At 38.9% G+C, this 21171-nt stretch overlaps 1 long non-coding RNA gene across 1 annotated transcript; it reads left to right on the forward strand.

The window, feature by feature from the left end:
• The first annotated feature begins 4471 nt into the window (after positions 1–4471).
• Positions 4472–20109, forward strand: LOC309654480. The gene is made up of 2 exons (XR_014260283.1): positions 4472–10951; positions 18370–20109. It is a non-coding gene; the product is annotated as an uncharacterized lncRNA (long non-coding RNA).
• The last annotated feature ends 1062 nt before the right edge of the window (positions 20110–21171 follow it).

Below are 21171 nucleotides of genomic sequence, written 5' to 3' on the forward strand. Positions count from 1 at the left end.
TACTATAAATGGTTTGAGAAGCACTGTCTGGCCATGAAAACCATGTAAGTTTTTCAAGCCAAAAATCACATGATTAGAAATATACAGTGACAGTATAGAAGAGGACAGATTGATAGAAGGGCTGAGTATCTGAAACATCATGTAACAAAAACTGAATGAGCCAGTAGTAAAGGCCAGCTAGTCTACAGCTGTAAATAACAAATGTTGCCAAGGGAAAATTTTGAATGATATTATGGTGAAGGGAGAGGAATCTAAGATTTTGGAGACTGAAGAGTTTTCAATGCATATGAAAGAGGAGTCACAGTTTATCATAAGTTTTTTTTTTTTTTAAACATCTTTATTGGAGTATAATTGCTTTACAATGGTGTGTTAGTTTCTGCTTTATAACAAAGTGAATCAGCTATACATATACATATGTTCCCATATCTCTTCCCTCTTGTATCTCCCTCCCTCCCACCCTCCCTATCCCACCCCTCTAGGTGGTCACAAAACACCGAGCTGATCTCCCTGAACTATGTGGCTGCTTCCCACTAGCTATGTATTTTACATTTGGTAGTGTATATATGTCCATGCCACTCTCTCACCCTGTCACATCTTACCCCTCCCCCTCCCCATATCCTCAAGTCCATTCTCTAGTAGGTCTGTGTCTTTATTCCCATCTTGCCACTAGGTTCTTCATGACCTTTTTTTTTTCCCTTAGATTCCATATATATGTGTTAGCATACTGTATTTGTTCTTCTCTTTCTGACTTACTTCACTCTGTATGACAGACTCTAACTCCATCCACCTCACTACAAATACCTCCATTTTGTTTCTTTTTATGGCTGAGTAATATTCCATTGTATATATGTGCCACATCTTCTTTATCCATTCATCCGATGATGGACACTTAGGTTGCTTCCATGTCCTGGTTATTGTAAATAGAGATGCAATGAACATTTTGGAACTACAATGAGATATCATCTCACACCGGTCAGAATGGTCATCATCAAAAAATCTAGAAACAATAAATGCTGGAGAGGGTGTGGAGAAAAGGGAACACTCTTGCACTGTTGGTGGGAATGTAAATTGATACAGCCACTATGGAGAGCAGTATGGAGGTTCCTTAAAAATCTAAAAATAGAACTACCATACGACCCAGCAATCCCACTACTGGGCATATACCTTGAGAAAACCATAATTCAAAAAGAGTCATGTACCAAAATGTTCATCATAAGTTTTTGAAATTTGCCAACTAGATGATGTGTAATTGCAATAAGAGATCAGAGGAGGATTAGACTGATGAAGAGAGAAAAAGACTCAGTCATTCAATATCCATCCAACAAGTATTTAAGTACCCTTGGAGTACTAGACACTGTTCTAGGCACCAGCGAGGTAGCAGTGAACAAAAAAGTCAAAGCCCTTGCCCTAATTGAACTTATATTCTAGTTGGGAAAAGATAGACAATAAAAAGTAATTAAATAAATTGCTAAATATATATCAGATGGTAAATGCAAAGTAAAAAATCAAGCATAGTAAGAGAGATGGTAGTGTTGAGGTAGGAAATGATGTGGCTATTAGCATTTTTATAGGGTAGTTAGGAAAGTCCTTACTGATATTTCTCTTCACATGTGGGCAAAGATGTGAAAAAAGTGAAGGAAAGAGCCATGAAATGATTTGAGGGAAGAATGCAAAATACCAGAGGCAGAAGGGAGCTTGACATGTTTGAGGAGTAGCAGGGAACCTAGTTTCAAGGCAGTGAGCAAGGGCGGCGAGTGGGGTGGCACTGGTAGGAGATAAGGTCAGAGGAGAGGCAGAATCCAGGCCTGGCTTCCATCTATGGACATTCTGAATCAATAGATGTTGGTAGGTCCCATGGATTTGCATTTCTAATAAGCTCACAGGTGATATCAATGCTGCCAGTCAGAAGACCACACTTTGAGAACCACTGTGTTAGTCTGTACAGTCTAGGCTGTATAAATAAGAAAGAGAGGAATGAGGTCGAGTGGACAGTAGAAGGTTTCAGGTTTGATATAATGTAGGAACCTTTTGGTTATTAGAAGTAATAAGGAAGGATCAGAGGTTTTAGATAGAGATGATGAAGGTGGTATAAATTGTTGCTAATGACAAGGTCTAGGGTACAACTTTATAAGTGGAAGACTCAGATATAGGATGTAAAACATGATTCTTGGAGGTGAGCTGCTCAAGGAACTGAGAGGCCAAGGTATACTGATATCAACATTGTATATAGATATTGACATTACCATGAATTTTGATAGAAGTCGAGATAAGAAAGTGACAGTGAACCACGGAGGCACTAATTCCATACCTATCAAAACCCCCTACAATCAAATGGTCAAAGGAATGCAAAAGTGAAAATAGTCAACATTTGAAAGGGTCAGTGGGATGAGAAAAGTATTCTCAAGGGGCAAGCAAATTTTTTGGTCAGAGTAGGAATATGTGAAGGAAACATTCATATATGTGTAGATCAAGGTTGTTTTACAAATGATAGGTCATATATTCCAAAAGACTCAGAGGAAGGGTCTGGAATGGGAGAGGTGATTGCTTGAATCAGATTGGATAATGTCCATTTCTGCAGGATTTAGAGTATGGGATTGATGAGTGATCTGGGCGTTTTGGTTTCTTAATGAATAACATAGCAGAGGTAGAAAGTATGACAGGATTCCTTCTAATGGGTGTACAAGGTTAATTGTCCCATTTGGGGAGGGAGACATAGGATCTATCCAATGCCATCAAGGTTCTGAAGTGCCTCTAATCCTTCCTTCTCACTTCTCATAACCCACAGCCTCCCATAATATATCAATCTCACCACCTGTCACTGTCCACCACTCATCATTCTAGTATCAGGCACTGTTCTAGAGGCAGGGAGTACAGATGTAAACCAGATGGATGTGTTCTCTTCTCATAGAACTTACCCGTAGTGATAGAGAATGAAACATTAATAAGTAAACAAGTGCATATGTTCATAAATAAAATCATTTCAAAGAGTAACATCTTACTGTGAAAATTATACAGGGTAAATTGAAATAGAATTGGAGGATATTTTTTGTACAGTGGTTAGAAAAGATTTCTCTGAGGGGTTGATATTTAATGTGAGACTGAGATACAAGAAGAAAAAGAGGGGTGGGGAGAAGGTGGCGGATCACTCCTGATGGAAATATTCAACACACAGGCTATGGATGGGAAAAAACTTGATATGTTGCAGATCGGAGAGTAGGCCAGTGAGCTAGAGGGGAACATGAGAAATGAAGTCAGAGAAGGCAGGGACAAATCAGTATTGAGTTTTTTAGAGTCTGGAGTGTCTTCTGAGTATGATGGGAAGATAGTGGAGGATTGTAAGCAGAAGAGTAACATAAATTTATTTTTATTTTTAAATGAACTTTCTGGGTGCTATGAAGAACTAAGTGTGGGGACAGAAGACAAAATCAGGGTGGGTTTTGTTTTCACATATATTGAAATTCAATCAGATTGAGATTTCCAGTGATGCCCAGATGTTTCAAATAAGGGGATCAGTCATGCTAAAACCAGTTTGAAGCGTGATGTACCAACAGCTATGAGTCACTTTGTCATTTCACATCTAGATCGTAAGACTGACTCACCAGTGTAGCAATTTCTTCTCTCTAGAATATATTCCCTCTGTAAATTGGATTTCATATCTATCTGGCCTGTTTCTGATAAGAGCATCTTTCATTGCTGCATTAGGGATAGTGTTTGTGTTGGCAGAAAATAGAGTATTACTAGTTAAGGTATTTTCTTTTTGTTGCTGACTTTCACATCCATTATATGGAGTTTCAGCAACTCATAATATTCCTAATAGAAAGAAAAATCATGGCCACTTTTTTGGTAAGTCAATAACTTAACCTGTTTCTTGCCTCTAGGTCAAACAATTTAGTTTAATAAGTAAGAGGGGACGCAATTTTTCTGTTGGAAATACAAACTTTTAAATTAGTTTCCAGCACTCTATTCAGAACAATGGATGCTAACAGAGAACTGGGGACCAGGCAGTAGGCAATAGAATGAACAAGGGCCAACCTTTAATTCACATGACAGTTTTCATGTTTTAGTTTGGTTCTGATTTAAATGTCAAAGAAGACAAAGAATTACGTTGTAAACAATGACTTCACTTGTTTTAAAGAATGGAAAACTAGGAAGGGCCCCAAGTATTCTTAGGATCAGAAAATTTAGATGGTCATTCACCTCTTTCACTAATTGAATTTTTTTGAGAATTTTATTTATCCTCTCTGTGTCCTGGCATTATCTTATAGAAAATAGAGAAATAAAATTGTCCTTAAAATGTTACCAAAAATTAAATATATTAATGAGAGTAAATGTGGAAGTGCTTTATTAACAGGACACTCTATAGAAATATAATTGTTATTCAAATATTCGTATTTATGTCCTTAAAAAGAATTTTAATGTTCTTATTTTGGGCTTTGTCTCTAAGAAAACATAAACCTTTTATTCAAGAAAGACTAGCTATCACTAGTACTGAGACCATGAAATATGCCCTCTAAAGAGGATAGTATAGTATAATAAATAGTACCTTTAAAAAATCATCAAAGCAAATAAAGAGTAACCTTTATAAGCCTGATCCTTAGCAAGTTCTTTAATGTTCGAAATGTCTTAAAAAGAACAACTTTTAGTAGAAATCAATCAATGCTGTGGCATAGCCTACAAGTAAAATTTTTCACAGCTCTTTGGACTCTTCATTAGCAGCATCTTCGTATCTTGGGCAAATGCATTGATAGACTAATGGTACTTTGGGGGAATATACCATGTATTTAAAAAGTGTTTCTTATAAGCTTTAAAAGAACAAGTGAGAAAGAACAATTTTCATGTCTTTCACTGTTTGTGGTATGTATCAAGTTCCAGGAACTTGTTCTGATTTAAAAAAAATCTGTTCAATAACTCTGATCCCAAATTATGTCTTTTTGACTCATCACAACACACAGTTTGTATTGTTCATGGGCAAGTTGAGTCAGCTATTCATGACACAATGGCTGTTTTACTTTATATTAGTTAGTTTTAAGACAAACTTCAAACTTCTAAACTTCTAACTTAAAATATTAATATTTTAGGAGGAGGATGCCTCTTTCAGAATTAAGGTATATAAAACATATATACCTTGAGTATTGATTCATCAATATAACATACTGATGAACCAATACTCATTTTTTTCAGTGTGAGAACCAAGTTACCTGGCACTGATTTTTTTGGACCATTCTTCGTATACTTCTAAGTTTAATAGATTTTTGTCTCAGGCCTCACATAAGAACTCTAAAAAGGGAAATGCAGATATTTCAAACATTCAATCGGAGGAGATCTCCGATGGGTTTATTTTGGAGTAGGCAAAATGGCAGCTCATTCATATTTCACAAGTCTTCAGTGTCCTGTTTTATAGATTATTATTGAGGGCCTATTATGATTCAGGTCCTGTACTAGGCACTAGAGATTAAAAAAATAAATCTAGGTGAATATGTCATGAATCATCTGAGGGAGTGCTTGGTGGTGGACACACATATATTTACTTTCTAAGAGCTCAGGTAAATGTCTCAGGGTGAGTTCCATTCTTGCACTTGGTAATCTGCAGACTGAATTATAATAATAACAATAAAAATAATAAACACTTATTAAGTGTTATCTGTGGGTAACTATCCAATATATTATTTCTAATACCTAAAATAATTCTAAACAGGAAGGTGTTATTATCCAGTTTTATAGTTTTAGTAACTTAGAGAAATTTAGTAACTTGCTCAAGGTTATATGAATAGTAAGTGTGATAGTCAGCATTTACACCCAGATCTAGCTTCAAAGGCTATTTATTTTCTTTGCTTGTTCTTTAAATATCATATGATCTACCACTATGAAATATCTTTTAAGAGTTAGGTAGCTTGGGTGGATCTTGCATGCTGCAGAAATTAATACAAGGCAATTAATGAAAAATAAAAATATTCTCCTTCATGTGTTTAACTTAGTTTTCATTTTGTTGCACCCCCAAAATCATCTCGTTTTATTTTCCACATTGTAAGACAGAACTGTCATACTGCTCCTCATGTACTGAAGAAGAAAGCAAGGACCAAGAAGATGATACACCTTGCCTAAGAGCATACAACTAGAAATTATCAGACCTAGGGATGATATTTGCCTTTTTTACTCTTTCTATTGCACCTCCAATGCTGGATTATGCTATCCTCTACTTGGTTAATGTGGAAAATACATATTGCAGTATCACTTTCTCTGTATGGTTCTGAGCTAGAGTTGGCCAAAAGAACAGGCTGAGCTTAGAAGACAGAAGTGAAGTGAAAGGTTATCATAATCAGATACAGTGACAAAGAAACAAGGGTACCTGTTGGTATGGATACCAGCTTTCCTTGCTCCCCTCTACTTCACACCCAGCTCATCTTGACTATTGTCTTTGTTCCCCAACAGCAACCCTAGACACACCATCAGATGTTTGACTGTAGATCCACAGAAACAGTAGCTACACAGCAGCAACAACTTCCCAATAACCCTTTTGTTAGCTCCCCCTGCATGATTCTAATTGGGTATTCAACATACGTGGCATCTCAAATTTCTCTTTAAGCTCCAATTTTTCACCCATGCCAGCACTCCAGACAAATTGGTTAGTGTTCCTTTGGTCTCTGACTATCCCTTCCAGACATTCTTTTTCCCATTCTTCCCTCATTTGTATAAGGAAGGTCTAGTTTCTATAATCAATCCCTTATTCCTCTAACATTTTCCGTGGCTCTACTTCCCTGAGTAAACTCTGACTAGTACAGTTATTGTTCCTAGAAATAATCCCACAGGAACAGAACCTTAAAGATGAGATGGGTTCTCTGAGCTGACTAGACATAAAAAAAAAATTCATAGGTGATTTTGATGTCACCTATAAGTGGGACAGGGTGGCTTATGGCATGCAGTGGCTACACATTACATAGGTTATCATCTATGATCATCTGGAGTCAAGTGCCCATAGAAGACAAGGCTTTCGGCAAGTAGCTAATAACAAGTAACATTTTTTTTTTTTTGATGAAAATAAAGAGTATAATGGCATTTGGAATTGTTGTTTACAAAAGATAATTTGGATAAAAAATTTCTAAGTTCAAGCCTTTAAATTCCCAACTTGAGAGGTGGGTAAGGAACCAAAAAGCTTTTATGACTAACTTACAATAAACCCTTGTCTCCTGTAGCCACAGATTAAGACTCTTGAAAAACAAACCCCAAAGCTAATCCTGAAGGGGACTGAATAACACTGCAAGCTGAATTCACAAATTTTCAGTATCTCTTATTGGGAAGAAGGGGACCCTTAAAATTAGAAAGTCAACCAGAAAACATTGGCCTTGAACCTTAATTTAAATCAAATGTCTAACAGATGTTAAAAAAAAATTCCATCCAACAGCAACAGAATATACATTCTTTTCAGGTGCACAGGGAATATGTGATAGGTCACTACACAAGTCTTAAAAAATTTAGAAGATTTAAATCATACCAAGTATCTCTTCAGACCACAATGTTATAAACTAGAACAATGTACGAGGAGGAAAGCTGGAAAACTCACAAATATATACAAATTAAACAACACTCTCCTGAACAATCAATGGGTCAAAGATGATCAAAAGAGAAATAAAAAATAATCCTGAAACAAACAAAAATGGAGATAACTGTATCAAAATTCATGGGATGCTAGAAAGCGGTTCTAAGAGGGAAGTTTAGAGAGATGAATGTCAAAATTAAGAAAAAAAGAATATCAAATAAACAACTAAACTTTATACCTCAAGGAACTAAAACATAAAGAACAAACTAAGCCCAATGTGAGGAGAAGGAAGGAATTAACAAATATAAAAGCAGAAATAAATAAAATAGAGATGAGGAAAACAAAAGAAAAGTTTAACAAAGCTAAAAGCTCATGTTTTGATATATACAAAATTGGCAAACCTTTAGCTAGACTAAGAAAGAGAGAATACTCAAATAAATAAAATCAGAAATGAAAGTGGAGACATTACAACTGATACCACAGAAATGCAAAGTATCATAAGAGATTACTATGAAGAATTATACACTAATAAATTGGGTAACTTAGATGAAATGTATAAATTCCAAGAAATATGCAACCAACAAAGACTGAATTGGGAAGAAATAGATTATCTGAACAGACTAGTAATGAGTGAGGAGATGGAATCAGTAATCAAAAAACATCCCAACACAGAAAATCCCAGGAACAGATGATTTCACTGGTGAATTCTACCAAACATTCATGAAGAACTAATGCCAATCCTTCCCAAACTTTTCCAAAAAATGGAAGAGGAGGGAACATACCTAAACATATTTTAGTAGGCCAGCATGACCCTGATACCAAAGCCAGTTAAGGACACTACAAGAAAAGAAAACTATAGACCAATACCCCTGATGAATATATGTGCAAAAATTCTCAGCAAAGTATTAGCAAATTGAATTTGACAACACATTAAAAGGATCATACATGATCCTTTTACATGAGGATCATCATACATGATCATCCATGATCAAGTGGGATTCAGCCTTGCCATGCAAGGATGACTCAACATCCACAAATCAATACATATGATACATTAAGTTAATAGAGTGAAAGATAAATTTTATATAATCATCTCAACAGATGCAGAAAAATATTTGACAAAATACAACATCTTTCCATGATAAAAATCATCAAAAAATTAGGTATAAAAGGAACATACTTCAGCTTAATAAAGGCCATATATGACAAGCTAACATCAATGGTAAAAAGTTGTAAGCTTTTCCTCTAAGATCAGGAATAAGACAAGGGTGTCCACTCATACCACTCCTATTCAACATAGTACTGTAAGTCCTAACCAGAGCAATTAGGCAAGATAAAGAAATAGAAGTTGTCCAAATTTAAAGAAGTAAAATTGTCATTATTTGTAGAAAATATGATCTTATATATAGAAAATCCTAAGGACTCCACCAAAACTTTATTAGAACTGATAAACTAATTCAACAAATTTGTAGGATACAATATCAACACAGAGACATCAGTCACATTTCTATACACTAGAAAAAAATATCTGATAAAGAAACAACATAATCCTGTTCACAATAACATCAAAAACAAACAAACAAAAATACTCAGGAGTGAATTTAACCAAGGAGGTTTTGTACACTGAAAATTATGGCCATGAGGAAAGAAATTTTAAAAAAGACACAAAAAAATGGAAAGGTATCCTGGGTTCATGGATTGAAGGAGTTAATATTGGTAAAATGTCTATAAAATCAAAAGTCATTATTCAGTGCACTCTACACCAAATTTCCAATGGCATTTTTTCACAGATGCAGTAAAACAATTTTAAAATTTGTATGGAACTGGAAAAGACCCTGAATAGCCAAAGCAATCCTGAGAAAAAAGACCAAAGCAGGAAGCATCAAACTACCTAATTTCAAACTATACTACACAAATATAGTAATCAAAAACTGTATGGGAGGAGAGACCTTCAAGATGGCAAAGGAGTAAGACATGGAGATCACCTTTCTCCCCACAAATACATCAGAAATACATCTACATGTGGAACAACTCCTACAGAACACCTACTGAACGCTTGCAGAAGACCTCAGACTTCCCAAAAGGCAAGAAACTCCCCATGTACTTGGGTAGGGCAAAAGAAAAAAGAAAAAAACAGAGACAAAAGAATAGGGATGGGACCTGCACATCTGGGAGGGAGCTGTGAAAGAGGAAAAATTTCCACACACTAGGAATCCCCTTCACTGGTGGAGACAGGGGGTGGGCAGGGGTTGGGGGGAAGCTTCAGAGCCACAGAGGACAGCACAACAATAAGGGTGTAGAGGGCAAAGCAGAGAGCTTCCCACACAGAGGATCAGTGCTGACCAGCACTCACCAGCCTGAGAGGCTTCTCTGCTCACCTGCTGGGGCAGGTGGGGGCTGGGAGCTGAGAATTGGGATTCGGAGGTCAGATGCAAGGGAGAGGACTGGGATTGGCTGCTTCAACACAGCCTAAAGGGGGGTTAATGCACAGCTAGCCGGGAGGGAGTCCGGGAAAAAAGTCTGGACCTGCCTAAAAGGCAAGAGACCATTGTTTCGGGGTGCGCGAGGAGAGGGGATTCAGAGCACCACCTAAATGAGCTCCAGAGATGGCGCGAGCCACAGCTACCAGCACGGACACCAGAGATGGGCATGAGACATTAAGGCTGCTGCTGCAGCCACCAAGAAGCCTGTGTGCAAGCACAGGTCACTATCCAAACCTCCCCTCCCAGGAGACTGTGAAGCCTGCCAGTGCCAGGGTCCCATGATCCAAGGACAACTCCCCCAGGAGAACACACGGCGTGCCTGAAGCTGGTGCAAAGTAATGCTGGCTTCTGCCGCCACAGGCTCGCCCCACATTCTCTACACTTCCTTCCCCTGGCCTGAGGGAGCCAGAGCCCCCTAATCAGCTGCTAGTTTAACCCCATCCTGTCTAAGTGAAGAACACACATACTCAGGTGACCTACATGCAGAGGTGGGTCCAAATCCGAAGCTGAATGCCAGGAGCTGTGAGAATAAAGAGGAGAAAGGGAAATATGCTCCCAGCAGCCTCAGGAACAGTGGATAAAATCTCCACAATCAATTTGATGCACTCTGCATCTGTGGAATACCTGAACAATGAATCATCCCAAAATTGAGGTGGTGGACTTTGAGAGCTACTCTAGACTGGAGGTAGGCTTTCTGCAACTAATCTGTTTCTGGTTTTATGTTTATCTTAGTTTAGTACTTAGAGTTTATTATCACTGCTAGATTTGTTTACTGATTTGGTTGCTCTCTTGCTTTTTTTTTTATATATAGATATATATATATATTTTCCTTTTTCTCTTTTTGTGAGTGTGTATGTGTATGCTTCTTTGTGTGATGTTGTCTGTATAGGTTTACTTTTACAATTTGTCCTAGGGTTCTGTCTGTCAGTTTTTTGTTTTTTGTTTTTTTTTAAACATCTTTATTGAAGTATAATTGCCTTACAATGGTGTGTTAGCTTCTGCTTTATAACAAAGTGAATCGGTTATGCATATACAATATGTTCCCATTTCTCTTCCCTCTTGCATCTCCCTCCCTCCCACCCTCCCCATACCACCCCTCTAGGTGGTCACAAAGCACTGAGCTGATCTCCCTGTGCTATGCGGCTGCTTCCCACTAGCTATCTATTTTACATTTGGTAGTGTATATATGTCCATGACACTCTCTTACCCTGTCACATCTCACCCCACCCCCTCCCCATATCCTCAAGTCCATTCTCTGGTAGGTCTGTGTCTTTATTCCCGTCTTGCCACTAGGTTCTTCATGGCCTTTTTTTTTTTTTTTTTTTTTTCCTTAGATTCCGTATATATGTGTTAGCATACTGTATTTGTTTTTCTCTTTCTGACTTACTTCACTCTGTATGACAGACTCTAACTCCATCCACCTCATTACAAATACCTCCATTTCATTTCTTTTTATGGCTGAGTAATATTCCATTGTATATATGTGCCACATCTTCTTTATCCATTCATCTGTCGATGGACATTTAGGTTGCTTCCATGTCCTGGCTATTGTAAATAGAGCTGCAATGAACATTTTGGTACATGACTCTTTTTGACCTATGGTTTTCTCAGGGTATATGCCCAGTAGTGGGATTGCTGGGTCCTATGGTAGTTCTATTTGTAGTTTTGTAAGGAACCTCCATACTGTTCTCCATAGTGGCTGTATCAATTTACATTCCCACCAACAGTGCAAGAGTGTTCCCTTTCCTCCACACCCTCTCCAGCATTTATTGTTTCTAGATTTTTTGATGATGGCCATTCTGACCGGTGTGAGATGATATCTCATTGTAGTTTTGATTTGCATTTCTCCAATGATTAATGATGTTGAGCATTCTTTCATGTGTCTGTAGGCCATCTGTATATCTTCTTTGGAGAAATGTCTATTTAGGTCTTCTGCCCATTTTTGGATTGGGTTGTTCGTTTTTTTGTTATTGAGCTGCATGAGCTGCTTGTAAATCTTGGAGATTAATCCTTTGTCAGTTGTTTCATTTGCAAATATTTTCTCCCATTCTGATGGTTGTCTTTTGGTCTTGTTTATGGTTTCCTTTGCTATGCAAAAGCTTTTAAGTTTCATTAGGTCCCATTTGTTTATTTGTGTTCTTATTTCCATTTCTCTGGGAGCTGGGTCAAAAAGAATCTTGCTGTGATGTATGCCATAGACTGTTCTGCCTATGTTTTCCTCTAAGAGTTTGATAGTGTCTGCCCTTACACTTAGGTCTTTAATCCATTTTGAGTTTATTTTTGTGTATGGTGTTAGGGAGTGTTCTAATTTCATACTTTTACATGTAGCTGTCCAGTTTTCCCAGCACCACTTATTGAAGAGGCTGTCTTTTCTCCACTGTATATGCTTGCCTCCTTTATCAAAGATAAGGTGACCATATGTGTGTGGGTTTATCTCTGGGCTTTCTATCCTGTTCCATTGATCTATATTTCTGTTTTTGTGCCAGTACCAAACTGTCTTGATTACTGAAGCTTTGTAATATAGTCTGAAGTCAGGGAGCCTGATTCCCCCAGCTCCATTTTTCGTTCTCAAGATTGCTTTGGCTATTCAGGGTCTTTTGTGTTTCCATACAAATTGTGAAATTTTTTGTTCTAGTTCTGTGAAAAATGCCAGTGGTAGTTTGATAGGGATTGCATTGAATCTGTAGATTGCTCTGGGTAGTAGAGTCATTTTCACAATGTTGATTCTTCCAATCCAGGAACATGGTATATCTCTCCATCTATTTGTATTGTCTTTAATTTCTTTCATCAGTGTCTTATAATTTTCTGCATACAGGTCTTTTGTCTCCTTAGGTAGGTTTATTCCTAGATATTTTATTCTTTTTGTTGCAATGGTAAACGGGAGTGTTTTCTTAATTTCACTTTCAGATTTTTCGTCATCAGTGTATAGAAATGCAAGAGATTTCTGTGCATTAATTTTGTATCCTGCTCCTTTACCAAATTCATTGATTAGCTCTAGGAGTTTTCTGATAGCATCTTTAGGATTCTCTATGTATAGCATCATGTCATCTGCAAATAGTGACAGCTTTACCTCTTCTTTTCTGATTTGGATTCCTTTTATTTCTTTGTCTTCTCTGATTGCTGTGGCTAACACTTCCAAAACTATGTTGAATAATAGTGGTGAGAGTGGGCAACCTTGTCTTGTTCCTGATCTTAGTGGAAATGGTTTCAGTTTTTCACCATTGAGGACAATGTTGGCTGTGGGTTTGTCATATATGGCCTTTATTATGTTGAGGAAAGTTCCCTCTATACCTACTTTCTGCAGGGCTTTTCATAAATGGGTGTTGAATTTTGTTGAAAGCTTTCCCTGCATCTATTGCGATGATCATATGGTTTTTATCCTTCTATTTGTTAATATGGTGTATCACATTGATTGATTTGCGTATATTGAAGAATCCTTGCATTCCTGGGATAAACCCCACTTGATCATGGTGTATGATCCTTTTAATGTGCTGTTGGATTCTGTTTGCTAGTATTTTGTTGAGGATTTTTGCATCTATGTTCATCAGTGATATTGGCCTGTAGTTTTCTTTCTTTGTGACATCTTTGTCTGGTTTTGGTATCAGGGTGATGGTGGCCTTGTAGAATGAGTTTGGGAGTGTTCCTCCCTCTGCAATATTTTGGAAGAGTTTGAGAAGGATAGGTGTTAGCTCTTCTCTAAATGTTTGATAGAATTCGCCTGTGAAGCCATCTGGTCCTGGGCTTTTGTTTGTTGGAAGATTTTTAATCACAGTTTCAATTTCAGTGCTTGTGATTGGTCTGTTCATATTTTCTATTTCTTCCTGGTTCAGTCTCGGCAGTTTGTGCATTTCTAAGAATCTGTCCATTTCTTCCAGGTTGTCCATTTTATTGGCATAGAGTTGCTTGTAGTAATCTCTCATGATCGTTTGTATTTCTGCAGTGTCAGTGGTTACTTCTTTTTCATTTCTAATTCTATTGATTTGAGTCTTTTCCCTTTTTCTCTTGATGAGTCTGGCTAATGGTTTATCAATTTTGTTTATCTTCACAAAGAACCAGCTTTTAGTTTCATTGATTTTTGCTGTTGTTTCCTTCATTTCTTTTTCATTTATTTCTGCCCTAATCTTTATGATTTCTTTCCTTCTGCTGGCTTTGGGGGTTTTTTGTTCTTCTTTCTCTAATTGCTTTAGGTGCAAGGTTAGGTTGTTTATTCGAGATGTTTCCTGTTTCTTGAGGTAGGCTTGTATTGCTATAAACTTCCCTCTTAGCACTGCTTTTGCTGCGTCTCATAGGATTTGGGTCGTCATATCTCCATTGTCATTTGTTTCTAGGTATTTTTTGATTTCCCCTTTTATTTCTTCTGTGATCACTTCGTTATTAAGTAGTGTATTGTGTAGCCTCCATGTGTTTCTACTTTTTACAGATATTTTCCTGTAATTGATATCTAGTCTCATAGCATTGTGGTCAGAAAAGATACTTGATACGATTTCAATTTTCTTAAATTTACCAAGGCTTGATTTGTGACCCAAGATATGATCTATCCTGGAGAATGTTCCATGAGCACTTGAGAAAAATGTGTATTCTGTTGTTTTTGGGTGGAATGTCCTATAAATATCAATTAAGTCCATCTTGTTTAATGTATCATTTAAAGCTTGTGTTTCCTTATTTATTTTCATTTTGGATGATCTGTCCATTGGTTAAAGTGGGGTGTTAAAGTCGCCTACTATGATTGTGTTGCTGTCGATTTCCCCTTTTATGGCTGTTAGTATTTGCCTTATGTATTGAGGTGCTCCTATGTTGGGTGCATAAATATTTACAATTGTTATACCTTCCTCTTGGATCGATCCCTTTATCATTATATAGTGTCCTTCTTTGTCTCTTGTAATAGTCTTTATTTTAAAGTCTATTTTGTCTGATACAAGAATTGCTACTCCAGCTTTCTTTTGATTTCCATTGCATGGAATATCTTTTTCCATCCCCTCACTTTCAGTCTGTATGTGTCTCTAGGTGTGAAGTGGGTCTCTTGTAGACAGCATATATATGGGTCTTGTTTTTGTATCCATTCAGCCAGCCTGTGTCTTTTGGTGGGAGCATTTAATCCATTTACATTCAAGGTAATTATCGATATGTATGTTCCTATTCCCATTTTCTTAAATGTTTTGGGTTTGTTATTGTAAGTGTTTTCCTTCTCTTGTGTTTCTTGCCTAGAGAAGTTCCTTTAGCATTTGTTGTAAAGCTGGTTTGGTGGTGCTGAACTCTCTCAGCTTTTGCTTGGCTGTAAAGTTTTTAATTTCTCCATCGAATCTGAATGAGAGCCTTGCTGGGTAGAGTAATCTTGGTTGTAGGTTTTTCTCCTTCATCACTTTAAGTATATCCTGCCACTCCCTTCTGGCTTGCAGAGTTTCTGCTGAAAGATCAGATGTTAACCTTATGGGGATTCCCTTGTGTGTTATTTGTTGTTTTTCCCTTGCTGCCTTTAATATGTTTTCCTTATATTTAATTTTTGACAGTTTGATTAATATGTGTCTTGGCGTGTTTCTCCTTGGGTTTATCCTGTATGGGACTCTCTGTGCTTCCAGGACTTGATTAACTATTTCCTTTCCCATATTAGGGAAGTTTTCAACTATAATCTCTTCAAATATTTTCTCAGTCCCTTTCTTTTTCTCTTCTTCTTCTGGGACCCCTATAATTCGAATGTTGGTGCGTTTAATGTTGTCCCAGAGGTCTCTGAGACTGTCCTCAGTTCTTTTCATTCTTTTTTCTTTATCCTGCTCTGCAGTAGTTATTTCCACCATTTTATCTTCCAGGTCACTTATCCTTTCTTCTGCCTCAGTTATTCTGCTATTGATCCCATCTAGAGTATTTTTAATTTCATTTATTGTGTTTTTTCATCATTGCTTGGTTCCTCTTTAGTTCTTCTACGTCCTTGTTAAATGTTTCTTGCTTTTTGTCTATTCTATTTCCCAGATTTTGGATCATCCTTACTATCATTATTCTGAATTCTTTTTCAGGTAGACTACCTATTTCCTCTTCATTTGTTAAGTCTGGTGTGTTTTGACCCTGTTCCTTCATCTGCTGTGTGTTTTTCTGTCATCTCATTTTGCTTATCTTACTGTGTTTGGGGTCTCCTTTTCACAGGCTGCAGGTTCGTAGTTCCCGTTGTTTTTGGTATCTGTCCCCAGTGGCTAAGGTTGGTTCAGTGGGTTGTGTAGGCTTCCTGGTGGAGGGAACTAGTGCCTGAGTTCTGGTGGATGAGGCTGGATCTTGTCTTTCTGGTGGGCACGTTCGTGTCTGGTGGTGTATTTTGGGGTGTCTGTGGCCTTATTATGATTTTAGGCAGCCTCTCTGCTAATGGATGGGGCTGTGTTCCTGTCTTGCTAGTTGTTTGGCATAGGGTGTTCAGCATTGTAGCTTGCTGGTCGTTGAGTGAAGCTGGGTCTTGATGTTGAGATGGAGATCTCTGAGAGATTTTTGCCGTTTGGTATTACGTGGAGCTGGGAGGTCTCTTGTGGACCAGTGTCCTGAAGTTGGCTCTCCCACCTCAGAGGTACGGCTCTGATGCCTGGCTGGAGCACCAAGAGCCTTTCGTCCACACGGCTCAGAGTAAAAGGGAGAAAAAATAGAAAGAAAGAAAGAAAGAGGCTATAATATAGTGAAGTAAAATAAAGCTATTATAAAGCAGAGCTATACAGACAAAATCGCACCCAGAAGCATATACATATACACTCACAAAAAAAGGAAAAGGGGAAAAATTAATATATCCTGCTCCCAAAGTCCACCTCCTGTATTTGGGATGATTCTTTGTCTATTCAGCATTTCAACAGATGCAGGCACATCAAGTTGTTTGTGGAGTTTTAATCCACTTCTTCTGATGCTACTGGGAGAGATTTCCCCTTCCTTTCTCTGTTCGCACAGCTCCTGGGGTTCAGCTTTGGATTTGGACCCACCTCTGCATGTAGATCGCCTGAAGGAGTCTGTTCCCCGCCCAGACAGGATGGGGTTAAAGGAGCAGCTGCTTCGGGGGCTCTGGCTCACCCAGGCCGCGGGGAGGTAGGGGTATAGGGGAGGCGGGGCGTGCCTGCACCGTCAGAGGCTGGCGTGACGTTGCACCAGCCTGAGGCTCGCAGTGCGTTTTCCCGGGGAAGTTGTCCCTGGATCACGGGACCCTGGCAGTGGCGGGCTGCACAGGCTCCCGGGAGGGGCGGTGTGGAGAGTGACCTGTGCTCGCACACAGGATTTTTGGTGGCGGCAGCAGCAGCCCCAGCGTCTCACGCCCACCTCTGGGGTCCACGCTGATAGCCACGGCTCGTGCCAGTCTCTGGAGCTTGTTTAGGAGGCGCTCTGAATCCCCTCTCCTTGTGCGCCGCGAAACAAAGAAGCAAGAGAAAGTCTCTTGCCTCTTCAGCAGCTGCAGACTTTTTCCTGGTCTCCCTCCCAGCCAGCTGTGGTGCGCCAACCCCTTCAGGCTGTTTTCATGCAGGCAACTCCAGTCCTCTCTCTGCGATCCAACGAAGCCCGAGCCTCAGCTCCCAGCCCCGCCCACCCCGGTGGCTGAGCAGACAAGCCTCTCAGGCTGAGGAGTGCTGCTCGGCGCCGATCCTCTGTGCGGGAGTCACTCTGCTTTTTCCTCTGCACCCCTGTTGCTGTGGGGTCCGCGCTGATAGCCGCGGCTCGTGGCCGTCTCTGAAGTTCATTTAGGCGGCGCTCTGAATCCCCTCTCCTCGCGCACCAGGAAACAAAGAGGAAAGAAAAAGTCTCTTGCCTCTTCGGCAGCTGTAGACTTTTTCCCGGACTCCCTCCCAGCCAGCTGTGGTGCACCAACCCCTTCAGGCTGTGTTCACGCCGCCAACCCTAGCCCTCTCCCTGGGATCCGACTGAAGCCTGAGCCTCAGCTCCCAGCCCCGCCCGCCCCGGCGGGTGAGCAGACGAGCCTCTCAGGCTGGTGAGTGCTGCTCGGCGCCGAGCCTCCGTGCGGGAATCTCTCCGCTTTGCCCTCCGCACCCCTGTTGCTGCGCTCTCCTCCGTGGCTCCGAAGCTTCCCCCCTCTTCCACCTGCAGTCTCTGTCCGCGAAGGTCCTTCCTAGTGCGTGGAAATCTTTCCTCCTTCACAGCTCCCTCCCACTGGTGCAGGTGCCGTCCCTATTCTTTTGTCTCTGTTATTTCTTTTTTCTTTTGCCCTACCCAAGTACGGGGGGAGTTTCTTGCCTTTTGGGAGGTCTGACGTTTTCTGCCAGCATTCAGTGGGTGTTCTGTAGGAGCAGTTCCACGTATAGATGTATTTCTACTGTACCTGTGGGAAGGAAGGTGATCTCCGCGTCTTACTCTTCCGCCATCTTCTCCCACCTCCTCTGTCAGTTTGTTTTTGTTTTGTTTTTCTACTATAGTTTTTAGTGTTTGTTGTCATTGGTGGATTTGTTTTTTGGTTTGGTTGCTCTCCTCTTTCTTTCTTTCTTTATTACTTTTTAATTTTATTTTTAATATTTTTTTTTATTTTAATAACCTCCGTTTCTTTTCTTTTCTTTTCTTTCTTACTTTCTTTCTTTTTTTTCTCCATTTTCTACTGAGATGTGTGGCTGACAAGGTCTTGGTGCCCTGCCCAGGTGTCAGGTCTGTGCCACTGAGGTGGGAGAGCCGAGTTCAGGACATTTGTCCATGAGAGACCTCCCAGCTCCATGTACTATCAAGCCATGAAAGATCTCCAAGAGATCTCTATCTCAACGCTAAGACCCAGCTCCACTCAATGATCAGAAAGATACAGTGCTGGACACTCTATGCCAAAAAACTAGCAAGACAGGAACACAGCCCCACACATTAGCAGAGAGGCTGCCTAAAACTGTAAAAGGTCATAGTCACCCCAAAACACACCACTGGAGGTGGTGTTGCCCACCAGAAAGAAAAGATTCAGCCTCATGCACCAGAACATAGGCACAAGTCCCCTCCACCAGGAAGCCTACACAACCCACTGAACGGACCTTAGCCACTAGGGGCAGACACCAAAAACAATGGGAAATACAAACCCCCAGCCTGTGAAAAGGAGACCCCAAACACAGTAAGTTAAGCAAAGTGAGAAGACAGAGAAACACACAACAGATGAAGGAGCAAGGTAAAAACCCAGAAGACCAAAGAAATGAAGAGCAAATAGGCAGTCTACCTGAAAAAGAATTCAGAGTAATGATAGTAAAGAGGTTCCAAAATCTTGGAAATAGAATGGAGAAAATACAAGAAACCTTTAACAAGGACATAGAAGAACTAAAGAACAAACAAGCAATGATGAACAACACAATAAATGAAATTAAAAATTCTCTAGAAGGAATCAATAGCAGAATAATTGAGGCAGAAGAACGGATATGTGACTCAAAAGATAAAATAGTGGAAATAACTACCACAGAGCAGAAAAAAGAAAAAAGAATGAAAAGAATTGAAGACAGTCTAAGAGACCTCTGGGACAACATTAAACGTACCAACATTCGAATTTTAGGGGTCCCAGAAGAAGAAGAGAAAAAGAAAGGGTCTGAGAAAATATTTGAAGAGATTAGTTGAAAACTTCCCTAATATGGGAAAGGAAATAGTCAATCAAGTCCAGGAAGCACAGAGAGCCCATACAGGATAAATCCAAGGAGAAACATGACAAGACATATATTAATCAAACTATCAAAAATTACATCCAAAGAAAACATTAAAAGCAGCAAGGGAAAAACAACATAAACAGGCATGGGACGCCCCATAAGTTTAACAGGTGATCTTTCAACAGAAACCCTGCAAGAGGGTGGCAGTACATATTTAAAATGATGAAAGGGAGAAAACTATAACCAAGATTACTCTACCTAGCAAGGATCTCATTCAGATTTGATAGAGAATTTAAAACCTTTACAGGCAAGCAAAAGCTAAGAGAATTCAGCACCACCAAACCAGTTTTACAACAAATGCTAAAGGAACTTCTCTAGGCCGAAAACACAAGAGAAGAAAAAGACTTAGAAAAACAAAACAATTAAGAAAATGATAATATGAACATACATATCGATAATTACCTTAAATATAAATGGAGTAAATGTTCGAACCAAAAGACATAGACTGGCTGAATGGATACAAAAACAAGACCCATATATATGCTATCTACAAGAGACCCACTTCAGAACTAAGGACACATACAGACTGAAAGGAGGGGATGGAAAAAGATATTCCATGCAAATGGAAATCAAAAGAAATCTGGAGCAGCAATTCTTATATCAGACAAAAGAGTCTTTAAAATAAAGACTATTACAGGAGACACAGAAGGACACTACATAATGATCAAAGGATCAATACAAGAAGATACAACAATTGTAAATATTTATGCACCCAAAATAGAAGCACCTCAATACATAAGGCAAATTCTAACAGCCATAAAAGGGGAAATCAACAGTAAGACAATCATAGTAGGGGACATTAACACCCCACTTTCACCAACTGACAGATCATTCAAAATGAAAATAAATAAGGAAACACAAGCTTTAAATGATACATCAAACAAGATGCACTTAATTGGTATTTATAGGACATTCCATCCAAAAACAACAGAATACACTTTCTTCTCAAGTGCTCATGGAACATTCACCAGGATAGATTATATCTTGGGTCAGAAATCAAGCCTTGGTAAATTTAAGAAAATTGAAATCATATCAAGTATCTTTTCTGACCACAATGCTATGAGACTAGATATCAATTACAGGAAAAATACTGTAAAAAATACAAACATGGAGGTTAAACAATACACTACTATATAACCAAGAGATCACTGAAGAAATCAAAGAGGGAAACAAAAAATACCTGGAAAAAAATGACAATGAAAACACGATGACCCAAAACTTATGGGATGCAGCAAAAGCAGGTCTAAGAGGGATGTTTATAGCAATACAGTCCTACCTCAAGAAACAAGAACCATCTCAAATAAACAACCTAAACTTACAACAAAAGCAATTAGAGAAAGAAGAACAAAAAAACCCCAAAGTTAGCAGAAGGAAAGAAATCATAAAGATCAGATCAGAAATAAATGAAAAAGAAATGAAGGAAACGATAACAAAGATCAATAAAACTAAAAGCTGGTTCTTTGAGAAGATAAACAAAATTGATAAACCATTAGCCAGACTCATCAAGAAAAAAAGGGAGAAGACTCAAATC

Source organism: Balaenoptera physalus (assembly GCF_965194825.1).
Source record: "Balaenoptera physalus genome assembly, chromosome: 2".
Taxonomy (NCBI): domain Eukaryota; kingdom Metazoa; phylum Chordata; class Mammalia; order Artiodactyla; family Balaenopteridae; genus Balaenoptera; species Balaenoptera physalus.